At 35.8% G+C, this 17,831-nt stretch overlaps 1 protein-coding gene across 1 annotated transcript in view; it reads right to left on the reverse strand.

Annotated features, from left to right (window-relative positions):
• ATF6 (activating transcription factor 6) overlaps nucleotides 1-17,831 on the reverse strand; it is a 221,677-nt gene that overhangs the window by 81,961 nt on the left and 121,885 nt on the right. The gene's annotated exons all lie outside the window — the stretch shown is intronic.

Here is a 17,831-nt window from a genome sequence, read left to right on the forward strand (position 1 = left end):
GGGATAAAGTGACATGATATATGTAATCTATTCTCAGATGGTTCAGAAAAAGTGTGTGTGTGTGTGTGTGTGTGTGTGTGTGTGTAGAGAATGAGAAGGCTAAATCATGTGGAGAAATGGTAAAAATGGATGAATCTGTATAAAGGGTGTATGAGAATTCAGTATTATTCTTCTAACTTCTCTGTAAGTTCAAACTTATTTCAAAATAAAAAATGAAACAACTACCTTTTCCTTAAAAGTTTCTGGAATCATAGAGACAAATTCTGTAAACTTCTAAACTTTCACCCTATTTATTTATATTCATTTTCCTTTCCCTGAAATATTTTCCTTTTGTTCTCTGCAGTACCACAGAGTAAAATCCAAGCCTTTGACTTTTATTCTAAAATTACTGAAGTTTAGTTAAAAAAGGGATTTTTCTAACGATGCTATAGTATGGTTTCAAATGTAATTGTCACCTCAATCAGACTGTAAACTCCTTCAGGGCAGGGGCCAAGTCTTAATTCATCTCTTTTGCAGCTGGCGTGGAGCAGGTGCTCAATACATGTCTGATGAAATGATCCTGACTTAGTAAGATTTTAGCTAACTATAACTTCACAAAATCTAGAACTGAAAGGAAAAAAATATCAACAAGACAAACATGTTACAGGTTGGGTTCCCCAGCAAGCAGAGAAGTTGCTTACAGGAGGTTTATTAGGGAGTCCTCTTAAGATAAACATCTGTGGAAAGAAAGAGACAGAATAGGGAGAAGCTGGACTTCGATGCAATCTCAAGGCCTCAACTGACCCCATGGGGAACTGCGAAATGCCCTTCAGAGTTGTCCTGAGGTGGGGTCAAAGCAGTTCCTGAAGAGGGCTCTTTGGTAGCAAGACTTTTAGCAATAGGGAAATAAAAACTTTAGTTCTGAGGAGGGATCTGGGAAGCTCATCATAGCTTCAACTACACATGTAAGATATTAAGATACCTATACTAACAAACTAGCAATTAAGTTGTTCAGCCCCAGTCAGGAGTTGAAAATTCAAAGATGGTTTCTGTGTTCAGATCAATTCAAGCCTCTCAGGAATGACAAAGAAGGCTGTGGTGACAGTAATTATATGTTCAGAGGTGGGGCAGGGGAGATAAAGGTGTGTATGTATGTGAGGGAGGTAATGGGGGATTACTGGTAAGTTGGATCTTAAGATATAAGGGAAGTGGCAGGAAATGAGGCAGGAGAAGTAAGCAAGGACCAGCTCATGGAGGCAGGGCCCTGTTTGCCATGCTTTAGGAACCTGGATTTAATAAAAGCCAATGAAGGACATTTAGGCAGGGAAAAAATAAACACAGATGTATGATTTCAATGGTGGAGGTGAATTTGAAGAAGAAACTAAAGGAAGAGAGACTGTGCCATAATCCAAATGAGAAAGTATGCCTCATTTTAAGTGGTGGTGATGGGGTTGAAAGAGAAGCATCAAGAATATCTTAGGAAAAAAGAAAAGAATATCTTAGAGGTAAAATTAACAGTATGTAGTGATCGTTTTAGATGTGGAGAGATGAGAAAAGGCAGAATTCAATACTATGTAATTTTTGGGGGGGGGCTTAGGTAAATGATTTCTATTTATACTTATATTAAACCTCTCCTAAGAGGTGAATTAGATATACATTTTTACTCACACATATTTACATTCAACTTACGGGAATTTAGATAGGGCTATCAAACAGAAAAGAAAAAGCAAATCTTAAAACATGACCACAATTTCCCATATGTTGATTTTCTTCATAACTTTGGCTATAAAAGATTACGACGGCGCCAGCATGGAAATTCCCTTTTATACTAAAAACATCCTCAGTGGTATATATGGTTTAACAAATGGTTACTCTGTTTTCAAACAGAAAACATTTCTAGTTGCTCTTTTAAAGAAGTAGGAAAGTTTCTTTCTACTTATTATGACAGTGGATAGCCATTTATATGAAATTATTTTCTTTAGTTGTCTAATGATAAATTTAAATCCTTTGGTGGATTAAGCTGCTCTTTTTTCTAGTGGGACCTAAGAGTTTTATTTTTTCGTAATGTGTCCTGTCCTTGTTAATGAGATAGCAGTTGGTAGGAAAGTAACAGCTCCTAATTTTTCTACCCCCATCAACCAGCAGCAATCAGTGGTTGTTTTTAAAAATTATTTAATGAACTTGCATGCCTTGATTTGACCCATGAAATTAACACTGAGGGCTAACAGGTGGAGGAAGGCCAGGGACAGCTGTGTAGAGTATTGTCTTGTTCAGGTCAGTTTCTCCTTTCTCCACAGCCCAGCAGGGTTCATTATGTACTGATGCCAATAACTGAGACCCCACTCTTCTTTTAGGAATGCCTACAGATTTATGGATTGGCTTATCCTTTAAATATCCTCCAACTCTGAAACTATGCCCTGTGAAGAAGGGATTCTGTGGTCCTGCATATGGGTTCCATTTACAGAACTATTCTAAGCAACTGTTGTGTCAACTATTGGAGATACCTGTAAGCTTGAGATATGGATTGAAATTTAATCATTCAAAATAAGCTGTTTTTCCCACTGATTTCTTTCTATCTATAAAAGTTAGGAGAAACATTATCAATGGTGCTAAATGTAGATAATCTTAAGGCTCTGGTGGATGGTAATATTTATCCCCTTATATTTATAAAATTTTTCATCTCTGGGTTGCAGTGGATCTTATGTTATGTAGACCCCCAAATGAGCAATTTCTAGGGCTGACAAATATATCACGTCCTCTTCCTTCATCCTTCCTCCTAGATTGCTGCACGTAAAGGTACAGAAATAAACGATGTGGAGGTATTCACTGCAGTGCCCTTTTGTCAGAATCAGCCTCCACATCTAACACAAGCATGGCTCTAAATGAAGAGGAGTTGGCAATATAGCATTGTGGTTAAAGTTACGAAGTTAGTCATGTTCAAATCCTAGCTTTGCTACTTACTACCCATGTGACCCTGGCTAAGTTATCTAATCTCTCTGTGCTTTATTTTCTTCATCTATAAAATGAGCATTATAATAATATTTATAAAAGTTGTTCTGAGGATTAAATTAGTTAATACATGTAGAGAGTTTAGCACAGTGCCTCAAACATATTAATTGCTCAATAAATGTTAGCTATTATTGAAGGAGAGTCTATCAACAGTCCAAAATCTCCCTTCACTCTTTGAAATGGAGTAGAACTGTGTATTCTAGACAAACCAAGATACAATTTTCTTGTTCACTATGTTGTTACTTAGCAGTAGTGACTAATTGTACTACACAGTTGAATATAAGTATCTTTTTTTAATGGCTTGAGTTTCTGAGATCATCAGTATTTAGAGGCCATATCACAGAGGGCATAGGTGAAGCAAGCACAAAGTTTTACTGGCTACCTTGGCTGAAAAGTGCATTTCTGAATAGAACCCCTTCTGGCAAAAGCCATGTCTTCATCAAGTTCACGTTATTTTATCTTACAAATTACATAATTGGGATAGTTTGGAAACAATGATGTCTACTGTCAAGGGTCCTTAAGATCACTGATTTTTAACAAAAAAACCACTGATATCTACCTCCTGGATTCCCAACTTTTTAAGATGCTTTGGCCAATGACTCTCTACCCAAGTCACTGACAGCTTCCTTGTTTACAAAATCCCTGGATCAATAATGTACTGGATGAACAATGAATCTTCTAGTTCAGCATTTTTCAAATTGAATTCCATTGGTTCCCTGTAATTATTTGTGTCTTCATTTTGATGATTCATTAACTGATGTAAGCATATTCTGGGTCATATTATAACTGACATGCAATTTGGGCCAGCGATTACATTTTTATGATTATGATAGCACCAAGTACATCTACCTTAATTGATGAGAGAGGAGCCTATTAGGTATGATTATCCTTTATCTCCTTTTCCCAAATAACTGTAAATCAGATAGAACAAAGGTTTTCTTAGTGATTCAAACAGAGAAAACTGGGGCTTCCCTGGTGGCGCAGTGGTTGAGAGTCCGCCTGCCAATGCAGGGGACACGGGTTTGTGCCCCGGTCCGGGAAGATCCTACATGCCGCGGAGCGGCTAGGCCCGTGAGCCATGGCTGCTGAGCCTGCGCGTCCAGAGCCTGTGCTCCGCAACGGGAGAGGCCACAACAGTGAGAGGCCCGCATACCGCAAAAAAAAAAAAAAAAAAAAAGAGAAAACTGTGGGGAGAATTAAGTTATCACAGAGTACTCAATAATATGGAAATGTTTAATTAAAAATTGAAAAGACTTGCACCATGAGAATCAGTATCACCTGCACTTATCAGTAGTGACATAAAAACATGGTCTATTACATAAATTCAAGCTGTTGATTTGATCTTTGTAATATTATTTATATTTAATTTATATATTTATATAACTTATTTATATTATATAATTATATTATTTTGGTTTTGTAGTTGCAAACTAAAAGTAGATGTTTCAAGTTTTGTGTTTATATGTACTTAATAAACATAAGTCAGTGCTGGCGGAGAATTTCTTCCTTTAAAAGTAAAACCCCTCTTATAGTGCCTTGTGCAAACAATTCCAGAGCTATCTTCCTGAAATGCGTTTTTGATCATATTTCTATCTTCTATAGTGTAAGGACCAAATTCCTTAAGCATAGTCCACAAGTTCTTTCATGATCTGGATCCTGCCATCTCTTATTTCCCAGAACCTACTCTACATTCCAACAACAGTACTCTCACACGTCCTATGGTTTACATATTCACCTCTCTCTGCGTAAAATGCCCACTGTATCATCTTCCTCCCGCTCTCTATCCTACCAATTCATCCTGCTGTAATCAACTCAAGAACTGTTTCTGAAAAAACCTTCCCTGATACCACCTTCTCCCTTCCTAGAAGTTAGTGCTCCTGGCACAAGTTAAATAGCATAATAATATCTACCTCATAAAGCTGTTGAAAGGACTAAATGAAACAACTTACATAAAACAGCTAGGACACTAAATTCTTCATAAATGGTAGTAGTTTTATTTGTATCTCAAAGTATTCTGCATAAATCTCTTTTACAGTTCCTATCACAGTGTTGTAATTTTGGATTTACAAGTCACTTTTCTTTACCATAATAAATTCCTTGAGGACAAGCATTCTAGTTTTTTCATTTTTATATGTTCTTTGGTAGCAGTGTGCCAGGTAACAATAAATGTTCAATGAATATTTACTGAATAAATGAATTAATGAAAGAAACAGGATAAAATTGATCAGATAGGACCTGACTAGCAGAAGAGATGGGACTCTCAAGCAACTTATCTTTTTCTTATTTCCCCTGAAAAGTGGCTAGATCTAACAGCAGTCTTCTGGGCTGAACTCTTCAGGGGTTTACAGGAAAAGTAGGAAATATATTTCTTTTTCTCTCCCATCAACAGTATGCAGAGTTTCACATTCTGCTTTTTGACTCTGGTAATATTCTAGAATTCTACCAAACTATTGCTTAGCTGTGAAAAAGAGCCCTCACTTAAATAACTGGTGTTGGTCTGCAGAACACTAGTTATGCATTACTACATGTTTGTGCAAAATGAACATATCGGGGAGTACCAGAGAGGTACACACACAAGGAATAAGGGTGGTGCTGGCTCTGACTCACACTCCTACTGTTTATTTATAGCTTCTTATTAGTATGGGATTTGTTTTATTTGGCAAAAATATAAGATCTCACTGACTGAGGGAGGAAGATGTAAGAAAATGCCTAAGCATAAAAGTTCTACAGCTGAATAATAATCTGTAATTCAGTGCTGTATCAACAGACTCCCCAGGGACTGGTGCAAGCTGAAACCACTCCAGAATTACAGATTTCATGAGCTGCAGACTTTACTGCTAAAAGTAAAATAGCGATTAACTAAAGATTTTATTCCTCCATAGACACTTCCATTCATAAATGCTAAATTCACTAGTTGGGGCTAAATTAAGTTAGTATACAAAATATGTACAGTGAGTTTCTAATTTCTCTAAATAATTTTCACCAGCAGAAATAGCCATAAGTAAATTTCAAAAAAAAACAAGCCAAAGAATTTATATGCTTCAGCCTGAAAAAATGTACTCTCTCTGTATTCATTTCATTTAAAATCACTGACATTCACAGAAAGACAGACAAGATGAAAAGGCAGAGGGCTATGTACCAGATGAAGGAACAAGATAAAACCCCAGAAAAACAATTAAATGAAGTAGAGATAGGAAACCTTCCAGAAAAAAAAATCAGAATAATGACAGTGAAGATGATCCAGGACATCGGAAAAAGAATGGAGGCAAAGATCGAGAAGATGCAAGAAATGTTTAACAAAGATCTGGAAGAATTAAAGAACAGACAGACATGAAAAATACAATAACTGAATTGAAAATTACACTAGAAGGAATCAATAGCAGAATAACTGAGGCAGAAGAATAGATAAGTGACCTGGAAGACAGAATGGTGGAATTCACTGCCACGGAACAGAATAAAGGAAAAAGAATGAAAAGAAATGAAGACAGCCTAAGAGACCTCTGGGATAACATTACATGCAACAACATCCACATTATATGGGTTCCAGAAGGAGAAGAGAGAGAGAAAGGACCCGAGAAAATATTTGAAGAGATTACAGTCGAAAACTTCCCTAACATGGGAAAGGAAATAGCCACCCAAGTCCCGGAAGTGCAGAGTCCCCTACAGGATAAACCCAAGGAGAAACACGCCGAGACACACAGTAATCAAACTGACAAAAATTAAAGACAAAGAAAAATTATTGAAAGCAGCAAGAGAAAAATGACAAATAACATACAAGGGAACTCACATAAGGTTAACAGCTGATTTCTCAGCAGAAACTCTACAAGACAGAAGGGACTGTCACGATATAAAGTGATGAAAGGGAAGAACCTACAACCAAGATTACACTACCCAGCAAGGATCTCATTCAGAATTGATGGAGAAATAAAAAGCTTTATAGACAAGCAAAAGCCAGGAGAATTCAGCACCACCAAACCAGCTCTACAATAAATACAAAAAGAACTTCTCTAAGTGGAAACACAAGAAAAGGACCTACAAAAACAAACCCAAAACAATTAAGAAAATGGTAATAGGAACATACATATCGATAATTACCTTAAAGGTGAATGGATTAAATGCTCCAAAAGACACATGCTTGCTGAATGGATACAAAAACAAGACCCATATATATGCTGTCTACAAGAGATACATTTCAGACCTAGGGACACATACAGACTGAAAGTGAGGGGATGGAAAAAGATATTCCATGCAAATGGAAATCAAAAGAAAGCTGGAGTACCAATACTCATATCAGATAAAATAGACTTTAAAATAAAGAATGTTAAAAGAGACAAGGAACAACGCTACATAATGATCAAGGGATCAATCCAAGAAGAAGGTATAACAATTGTAAATATACATGCACCCAACATAGGAGCACCTCAATACATAAGGAAACTGCTAACAGCTATAAAAGAGGAAATCTACGGTAACACACTAATAGTGAGGGACTTTAACACCTCACTCACACCAATGGACAGATCATCTAAACAGAAAATTAATAAGGAAACAGAAGCTTTAAATGACACAATAGACCAGATAGATTTAATTGGCATTTATAGGACATTCCATCCAAAAACAGCAGATTACACTTTCTTCTCAAGTGCACACGGAACATACACCAGGATAGATCACATCTTGGGTCACAAATCAAGCCTCAGTAAATTCAAGAAAACTGAAATCGTATCAAGCATCTTTTCTGACCACAACACTATGAGATTAGAAATGAATTACAGGGAAAAAAACGTAAAAAATACAAACACATGGAGGCTAAACAATATATTACTAAATAACCAAGAGATCACTGAAGAAATCAAAGAGGAAATCAAAAAATACCTAGACACAAATGATAATGAAAACACGACGATCCAAAACCTATGGGATGCAGCAAAAGCACTTCTAAGAAGGAAGTTCATATATACAAGCCTACCTCAAGAAACAAGAAAAATCTCAAATAAACAATCTAACCTTACACCTAAAGGAACTAGAGAAAGAAGAACAAACAAAACCCAAAGTTAGCAGAAGGAAAGAAATCATAAAGATCAGAGCAGGAATAAATGAAATAGCAACAAAGAAAACAATAGCAATGATCAATAAAACTAAAAGCTGGTTCTTTGAGAAGATAAACAAAATTGATAAACCATTAGCCAGACTCATCAAGAAAAAGAGGGAGAGAACGCAAATCAATAAAATTAGAAAAGAAAAATTTACAACGGAAACCACAGAAATACAAAGCATCCTAAGAGACTACTACAAGCAACTCTATGCCAAAAAAATGGACAGCCTGGAAGAAATGGACAAATTCTTCGAAAGGTATAACCTTCCAAGACTAAACCAGGAAGAAATACAAAATACTAACAGACCAATCACAAGTAATGAAATTGAAACTGTGATTTAAAATCTTCCAACAGGGGCTTCCCTGGTGGCGCAGTGGTTGAGAGTCCGTCTGCCGATGCAGGGGACACGGGTTCATGCCCCGGTCTGGGAAGATCCCACATGCTGCGGAGTGGCTGGGCCCGTGAGCCATGGCCGCTGAGCCTGTGCGTCCAGAGCCAGTGCTCCGCAACGGGAGAGGCCACGACAGTGGCCAGCATACCGCCAAAAAAAAAAAAAAATCTTCCAAGAAACAAAAGTCCAGGACTAGGTGGCTTCACAGGAGAATTCTATCAAACATTTAGAGAAGAGCTAACACCCATCCTTCTCAAACTCTTCCAAAAAATTCCAGAGGAAGGAACACTCCCAAACTCATTCTATGAGGCCACCATCACCCTGATAACAAAACCAGACAAAGATACTACAAAAAAAGAAAACTATAGACCAGTATCACTGATGAATATAGATGTAAAAATCCTCAACAAAATACTAGCAAACAGAATCCAACAACACATTAAAAGGATCATATACCAAGATCAAGTGGGATTTATCCCAGGGATGCAAGGATTCTTCAATATATGCAAATCAATCAATGTGATACACCATATTAACAAACTGAAGAATAAAAACCAAATGATCATCTCGATACATGCCGAAAAAGCTTTTGACAAAATTCAACACCCATTTATAATAAAAGCTCTCTAGAAAGTGGGCACAGAGGGAACCTACCTCAACATAATAAAGGCCATATACGACAAACCCACAGCAAACATCATTCTCAATGGTGAAAAACTGAAAGCATTTCCACTAAGATCAGGAACAAGACAAGGATGTCCACTCTCACCACTATTACTCAACATAGTTTTGGAAGTCCTAGCCATGGCAGTCAGAGAAGAAAAAGAAATAAAAGGAATACAAATTGGAAAGAAGAAGTAAAACTGTCACTATTTGCAGATGACATGATACTATACATAGACAATCCTAACGAGACCATCAGAAAACTACTAGAGCTAATCAATGAATTTGGTAAAGCGGCAGGGTACAAAATTAATGCACAGAAATCTCTTGCATTCCTATATACTAATGATGAAAAATCTGAAAGAGAAATTAAGGAAATACTCCCATTTACCACTGCAACAAAGAGAATAAAATATCTAGGAATAAACCTACCTAGGGAGACAAAAGACCTGTATGCAGAAAACTATAAGACACTGATAAAGGAAATTAAAGATGATACAAAAAGATGGAGAGATATACCATGTTCTTGGATTGGAAGAATCAACACTGTGAAAATGACTATACTACCCAAAGTAAGCTACAGATTCAATGCAATCCCTATCAAATTACCAATGGCATTTTTTACAGAAGTGGAACAAAAAATCTTAAAATTTGTATAGAGACACAAAAGACCCTGAATAGCCAAAGCAGTCTTGAGGGAAAAAAACAGAGCTGGAGGAATCAGACTCCCTGACTTCCGACTATACTACAAAGCTACAGTAATCAACACAATATGGTACTGGCACAAAAACAGAAACATAGATCAATGGGACAGGATAGAAAGCCCGGAGATAAACTCACACACCTATGGCCAACTAATCTATGACAAAGGAGGCAAGGATATACAATGGAGAAAAGACAGTCTCTTCAATAAGTGGTGCTGGGAACATTGGACAGCTACATGTAAAAGAATGAAGTTAGAACACTCCCTAACACCACACACAAAAATAAACTCAAAATGGATTAGAGACCTAAATGTGAGACCGGACACTATAAAACTCTTAGAGGAAAACATAGGAAGAACACTCTTTGACATAAATCACAGCAACATCTTTTTTGATCCACCTCCTAGAGTAATGGAAATAAAAACCAAAACAAACAAATGGGACCTAATGAAACTTAAAAGCTTTGCACAGCAAAGGAAACTACAAACAAGACAAAAAAGACAACCCTCAGAATGGGAGAAAATATTTTCAAACGAATCAACGGACCCAGGATTAATTTCCAAAATATATAAACAGCCATGCAGCTCAATATTAAAAAAACAAACAACCAAATGCAAAAATGGGCAGAAGACCTAAATAGACATTTCTCCAAAGAAGGCTTACAGATGGCCAAGAAGCATATGAAAAGCTGCTCAACATCACTAACTATTAGAGAAATGCAAATCAAAACTACAATGAGGTATCACCTCACACCAGTCAGAATGGCCATCACCAGAAAATCTATAAACAACAAATGCTGGAGAGGGTGTGGAGAAAAGGGAGCCCTCTTGCACTGCTGGTGGGAATGTAAATTGATACAGCCACTATGGAGAACAGTATGGAGGTTCCTTAAAAAACTAAAAATAGAATTACCATATGACCCAGCAATCCCACTATTTGGCATATACCAGAGAAAACCATATTTCAAAAAGACACATGCACCCCAATGTTCATTGAAGCACTATTTACAATAGCCAGGTCATGCAAGCAACCTAAATGCCCACTGACAGACAAATGGATAAAGAAGATGTGGTATATATATACAATGGAACATTACTCAGCCATAAAAAGGAACGAAACTGGGTCATTTGTAGAGACGTGGATGAATCCAGAGACTGTCATACAGAGTGAAGTAAGTCAGAAAAACAAATATCATGTATTAACGCATATACATGGAACCTAGAAAAATGGTACAGATGAACCGGTCTGCAGGGCAGAAATTGAAACACAGATGTAGAGAACAAACGTATGGACACCAAGCGTGGAAAGCGGCAGGGGGTGGGGGTGGGGGGTGTGATGAATTGGGAGATTGGGACTGACATGTATACATTGATGTGTATAAAATGGATGACTAATAAGAACCTGCTGTATAAAAAAAATTAAATTAAAAAAAATAAAAATACTCTCTGTCCTCTCATTTTGATTTTCCTTCTTATCCCTTATCACAAACTGATATTCTATTACATATTTATTTGTATATTTGTTGTGTCCATCTTTGAACATAAAAGCAAGGGCTTTTTTGTTTTGTTTATTGGATTCTTTGCAGTGAGGATAGCCTGAAACATAATGGCTACTCAATAAATATTTTGTTGGATGAATGACAGCCAAATTGTTTAAATCTCTTGATTAAATAATAATTCTTTGAGGATAACTGCATTTGGAAAAACTTTTTTTTTAATTATAAAAGTAAAGCAATTATTCAAATAGACACAACTTAGCATGAATAAAGTTTTTTGAAAAATAAAATCAATCCTTAAAAGTTTGAAGAAAAAAACCTTTTATATTATGAAGATATCTCATATTTATGTTTTCTCTCAAAGAGCAATAAGAGATGTTACATGTTTAAAAACAATTGGTATTTTGCTATTTATCACTTACATTCACCTTCTTAAAATATAAGTGTTTCAAAAGGAAATTGAGATTCACATTTTGATAGATAGAAATTATGCCTCTTTATCTTTCTATTTTCAACTAATGCCAACTACACCAAACTGCAGTAAAATCAAAAAAATACAGATAAAAACAATTGAGTCTGGACTTGTTTTGGTTCTAATAAGTATTTTGCTTAAGGAGATACTGTATTCTCCTGAATCTAAGCTGAACACACAGTTGGTAAAATAATCCTAGGAGGACAATAGTTTTCAAAAAAATCAGCAATCATATATGCACAGAAATTAGGTTGACCACTTCTTTTTGTATGGTATAATACATACTTACATATTTTACTAAAAAAAATAAGATAAACTGTATAGCTAAAAAGCTGACCCCAAAGCCTCAGTCTTAAGTGAAGCTGTTTCATCAGAATAGACTTGAACTATTTTATAATCTGAATTCAAATTATTTTATCATTAATTTTTGATCTACTTAATAGCCTATGAACTTCCATTATATATAAAAATGTCAGGTAACAGACTTCATCTAAAAATGAGCAGCAGAATTGGAAGCTTGTACAATAACATTTATTAATAATACTAAAACTATGCTGATGTAACTGTTTTAAAATCTGTGATTTTGTGTATGTTATTAATACTTATAAGAAAACAAGACTAGTTTTATGCTACAAATATATAATGTTTATTACATCTTCTGGATGACCTATCATATACACAATGTATCAGTCAAATGGCTCCTATCTGATATCAATATGGAAAGGTTAGATTAAAGACTATAGTTTCTTTTCAGTTATCAGCCGATGTCACTAAATCCATCAAAATGAATGTGACATAGTCAATTTGAATAAACCCTAAAAACAGCTGAAAACCTGGTGTCTTCTGTTACTTAGTTTTCTGTCTGTAATCTAAGTATCTAGTTTCTATAGACATCACATGAAATGAACACTGAAATAGAGTCAATTCAGGAAATCACTCTAAAATCACTTTTTTAAAGGCTACTGTAAGAGGTTATAGACTACTGAGGGAGATTCTGGCTATCTTTCTGTTTGGAAGAGCTCTTCCTTTCAAATTTATGATTCCCTTTACCCCAAAAAAGGATAAAGGGCAGGTCTAAATTATATAAATAAAGGCTTCATAAACCTAATCAGATAATGGATAGTAATATAAAAGTCACTTGTAGGGCTTCCCTGGTGTCGCAGTGGTTGAGAGTCCGCCTGCCGATGCAGGGGACATGGGTTCGGGCCCCGGTCGGGGAAGATCCCACATGCCGCGGAGCGGCTGGGCCCGTGAGCCATGGCCGCTGAGCCTGCGCGTCCGGAGCCTGTGCTCCACAACGGGAGAGGCCACAACAGTGAGAGGCCCGCGTACCGCAAAAAAAAAAAAAAAAAAAAGTCACTTGTAAAATCTTGCAGATTTCATACTCTTTCCAAATGTGCTAATTTTCTGTCTGCTGATGGATGATAATGGCGTTAAAATGCATCTTTATGGGGAGTTCGGGCTGGGGTGTGATCATGGATGATTGTGCTATATCTAATGAAAAACAAACTCTTTCCCCTTGTCCTATCCATTTATGGACTCTTCAAACTGTAGCCATAGGCTTCAAAAGGTCAGTTCCCTGATGACAGAGAAACAGACATATATTGAACACCTACTATGTGTTAAGTACTGTTCTAGTACCTGATTTATTATTTTATTATTCTGTTTAAATTTCTTAACCTATGAAGAGATAATTATTAATATTACTGTATTAGAGATAAGACACCGAGGCTCTGAAAAGTATTTCCCTCAAGTCTTTGAGTTTGTAAGCAATAGAACAATGCTGGTTGAAATCCAACTTCATTTGACTCCAGAGCCTATGCTACATGATTGCCTAAAAAAAAAGAAAAAGAAAAAAAAGAAAGAGGCTGTCTCAGCACCTCCAAAGTTATTTTCTCCACTAAACTAAAAGGTAATGACTCATAGCTGAGTGGAAAACCCTTTTTCTTATTTCTGAATAAGGCTGCACAATGCTACAGGATAAACTATCTATACCCTGTCATTTTTCTATTCTTTAAGCCAATGCCTAAACTATGTGTATGTCATGCGTATGTAGGAATGTGTATACACACACACATTCATACATACATAACATATATATTTTTAAAAGTTTAATTCTAGGGTCTAATGCTGTAGCTCTATTTTACTAAAAAAAAGGGGGAAAACACTAGTAGATGAGACAAAAAGTAGCAGATAGTTCTTTTAAAAACTTTATAGTTAGTTCCTCTTTCACTTACTTTTCTGTGTATTTCTTAGCACTGTGATCTGTATAGGCACATGTTATGTGTTTATTTCGTCTGGTCTCTAGAACCTTGGTTTGGCAATATCTTCTGCTACCCATTACTCTTTTGCTATAATTATCTACAGTATATGTTATGTTTCCAAAAGAATATATAAATAACAATTCATTGGTTAAGTATAAAGACGGGAAATTTGAGGTTGAAGGAGTTCAATCACAGGATACTGTTTTAAGAAGTTCCAGCAAAATGTACAACATGAAAGTTTTAAGGATAACACAAGAAAACTGACAGCCTACCCTTTTAAGCTTGGCTTTGCTTTAACTCTGTTAAAAGCTACTGGACACAAGGAAAGAAGATTTTTTTCTATTTATTTAGTTTTGTATCTATGAGATGATGGATATTCAATAAACTTATTATGATAATATTTCATGATGTGTGTAAGTCAAATCATTACGCTGTACACCTTATATGGTGCTGTATGTCGATTATATCTCAATAAAACTAGAAGAAAAAAGCTACTGGATGAAAACACAGCATTGAATATTATACAGTACTGGATATCCATATGCAAAAAATGAACTTTGATCCATCCCTGCACCATATACAAAAATTAACTTAAAATGGATTATAGACCTACATGTAAAACCTAAAACTACAAAACTTTTAGAAGACAACATGAGAAAATCTTTGTGACCTTAGGTTAAAAACATGATCCATAATAGAAAAAGATGATAGATTGGACTTCATCAAAATTAAGATTTCTACTTTTTTAAAAACACTTATAAGAAATTGAAAAGAAAGCAACAGACTGGGAGAAAATATACCCAAATCATGTAACTGACAAAGGACCTGTATCTAGAATATTTAGGAACTCTCAAATCAATTATAAGAAAACAATTACAACCCAATTAAAAATGGGCAAAAGATCTGAACAGACACTTCACCAAAGAAGATATATGGATGGCAAATAAGCACATGAAACGATGGTTAAAATTATTTGTCATTAGGGAAATGCAAATTAAAACCTGAGATACCACTACACACCTATTAGAATAGCTAAAATCAAAAAGACTGGCCATATCTAGCGTCAGTGAGGATACAGAGGAACTGGAACACTCATATACTGCTGGTGAAAATGGTACAACCACTTTGGAAAATAGTTTGGTGGTTTCTTGTAAAGCTAAACACATACCTACCATATAACCCGGCCGCTCTACTCCTAGGTATTTCCACAAGAGAAATGAGAGCATATGTCTCTACAGAGACTTGGACACCAATATTCATAGTAGCCTTATCTATAAACTCATGCTGGTCAAAGGGTACAAGTTTCCAGTTGTAAGATGAATAAATTCTGGGGATCTAAGATACAGCAGGGTAACTACAGTTAACAATTATGTGTATTAGTCAAAAATGCAAGGTGAATGGATAAACAAATTGTTATATCCCTACAACGGGATACTAAGCAATAGAGGACTGAACTACTAATAAAGCAACAATGTAGATGATTTTCAAAATAATTATGCTGGAAGAAAAAAACACATAATGTATGATTTCTTCATATAAAATTGTTTTAAATGTAAACTAATTTATAGTATCAGAAAGAAGATAAGTGGTTGTCTATGACAGGGGAGAGAATGGGTGGGAAGAAATTACAAAAGGGCAAGGGGAAATTTAAAACTTTCAGGAATGATGGGCATGCTGATTATCTTGACTATGGTGATGACTTCACAGAGATATACATTTGTCAAAACTTATAAAATGGGCAATTAAATATGTGCAGTTTCTTAAATGTCAGTTATACCTCATTAAAGCTTTTTTTTTTTTTTAAACAACAGCAATGACTAATGCACCATGGAAAACAGTATGGAGGTTCCTCAAAAAATTAAAGATAGAACAACCATATGATGGAACAATCCTACTTCTGGGTGTATATCTGAAAAAAATGAAATCAATATCTTGAAGAGATATCTGCACCCCAGGGTTCACTGCAGCATTATTCACAACAGCTAAGACATGGAAACAACCTAAGTGTCTACTGATGAATGAATGGAAGAAGAAAATGTGATACGCACACACAAGTGGAATATTATACAATAAAAAGGAAATCCTACTATGGAGAACAGTATGGAGGTTCCTTAAAAAACTAAAAATATAGTTACTATGTGATCCAGCAATCCCACTCCTGGGCATATATCCAGAAAAGACAAAAACTCTAATTTGAAAAAGTGTCTGCAACCCATGTTCATAGCAGCACTATTTACAATAGCAAGACATGAAAATGTCCATCAACAGTGAATGGATAAAGAAGATGTGGTATATATATGCAGTGGAATATTACTCAGCCATAAAAAGAAATAATGCCATTTGCAGCAACATGGATGGACCCAGAGATTATCATACTAAGTGAATTCAGACAGAGAAAGACAATACTGTATAATCGCACTTATATGTGGAATCTAAAAAAGCTGAAACAGAATAGAATGTTACTCATAGAAACAGAGTAGAATGGTGGTTGCCAGGGGCTGAGGGGTGGGGGAAATGGGGAAATGTTGGCCAAAGGGTACAAATTTCCAGTTATAAGGTGAATAAGTTCTAGAGATCTAATATACAGCATGGTAACTGTGGTTAACAATACTGTATTATATACTTGAAAGTTGCTGAGAGAGCAGATCTTAAATGTTCTCACTACAAAAAAAAAAGACAATTATGTGAGGTGATGGATGTGTTAACTAACCTTATTGTGGTAATCATTTTACGATATACATGTGCATCTAATCATTATGTTATATACCTTAAACTTACACAATGTTATATATCAATTATATCTCAATAAAGCGGGGGGGTGGAGAATGCTAATCTTCACCTTAAAAAATGGCATTACGTGATATACAAGATCTCACTATCAACTTTAATTACAAACTATGTTAAAGAATATGTCTTTGTTTCATATAGCAGAAAATTAAATTCAAACCAGTCACAAGGTTTTATTCTTATTTTAAGAGAATTAGAGTCTTCCAAGTGGTATGGTTCCCAGATTGCTAATAAGGGTAACTCCTCAGAAGGCCGTAAGGCAGAAATCCAAGTTAAATGCTAAATGTTCAAATATTCCTGATTACAACAGCATAAAATTAGTTAGAAAATGATAAAAAGAACATGCCAAATAAAAACAAAACAGTATTATTAGGCTGCATCTACAAATTCTTGTAATTTTCTAGCTTCCAACAGCTGGAAGTAAAGAAAGGTGTGAGGGGCAAGAAGAGGGAGAAAGAAGAGAAGGATGGCCCTTTTTCTCACATTTCAAAGTGTTAATGAGGTGCCTGATGATGTTAGCAGAAAGGCAACAAGCTACTGCATCAAGATGTAATAATATAGTTGTGACTATCACACCGTCTAGAATATTCTTGTTACCATGAGCTATGATGTAATAGTTTTAGGTAAGGTATCTCAGAGCAGTCAGGTCTCAGCTGTTAAGTCTCCAGGAGGAGTTCCCTCTACAGGACTGTCCTGTAATTATTTGTCTTTCATTCTTCAGATTATAAACTCCTTGAGCGCAAAGGCTGTGTCTTATTAATCAACTGTAACCCCACACCTAGCACCTTCTTGCAGAGATTTCACTTATCTCATACTGCAAATTGGCATCCCACCATGGCCTGGCAATCCAACTGTTTCTCTGGTAGGCACACAATCCGTTAGTTATGACAACAATTTCACACCTGCTCCTCTCTCCTCAAATCCCCTATCCCTCCTCCAACAGACTCACCTGCAGCTGATCACACTGTACT

Source organism: Leucopleurus acutus (genome assembly GCF_964270905.1).
Source record: "Leucopleurus acutus genome assembly, chromosome: 2".
NCBI classification, from domain to species: Eukaryota; Metazoa; Chordata; class Mammalia; order Artiodactyla; family Delphinidae; genus Leucopleurus; species Leucopleurus acutus.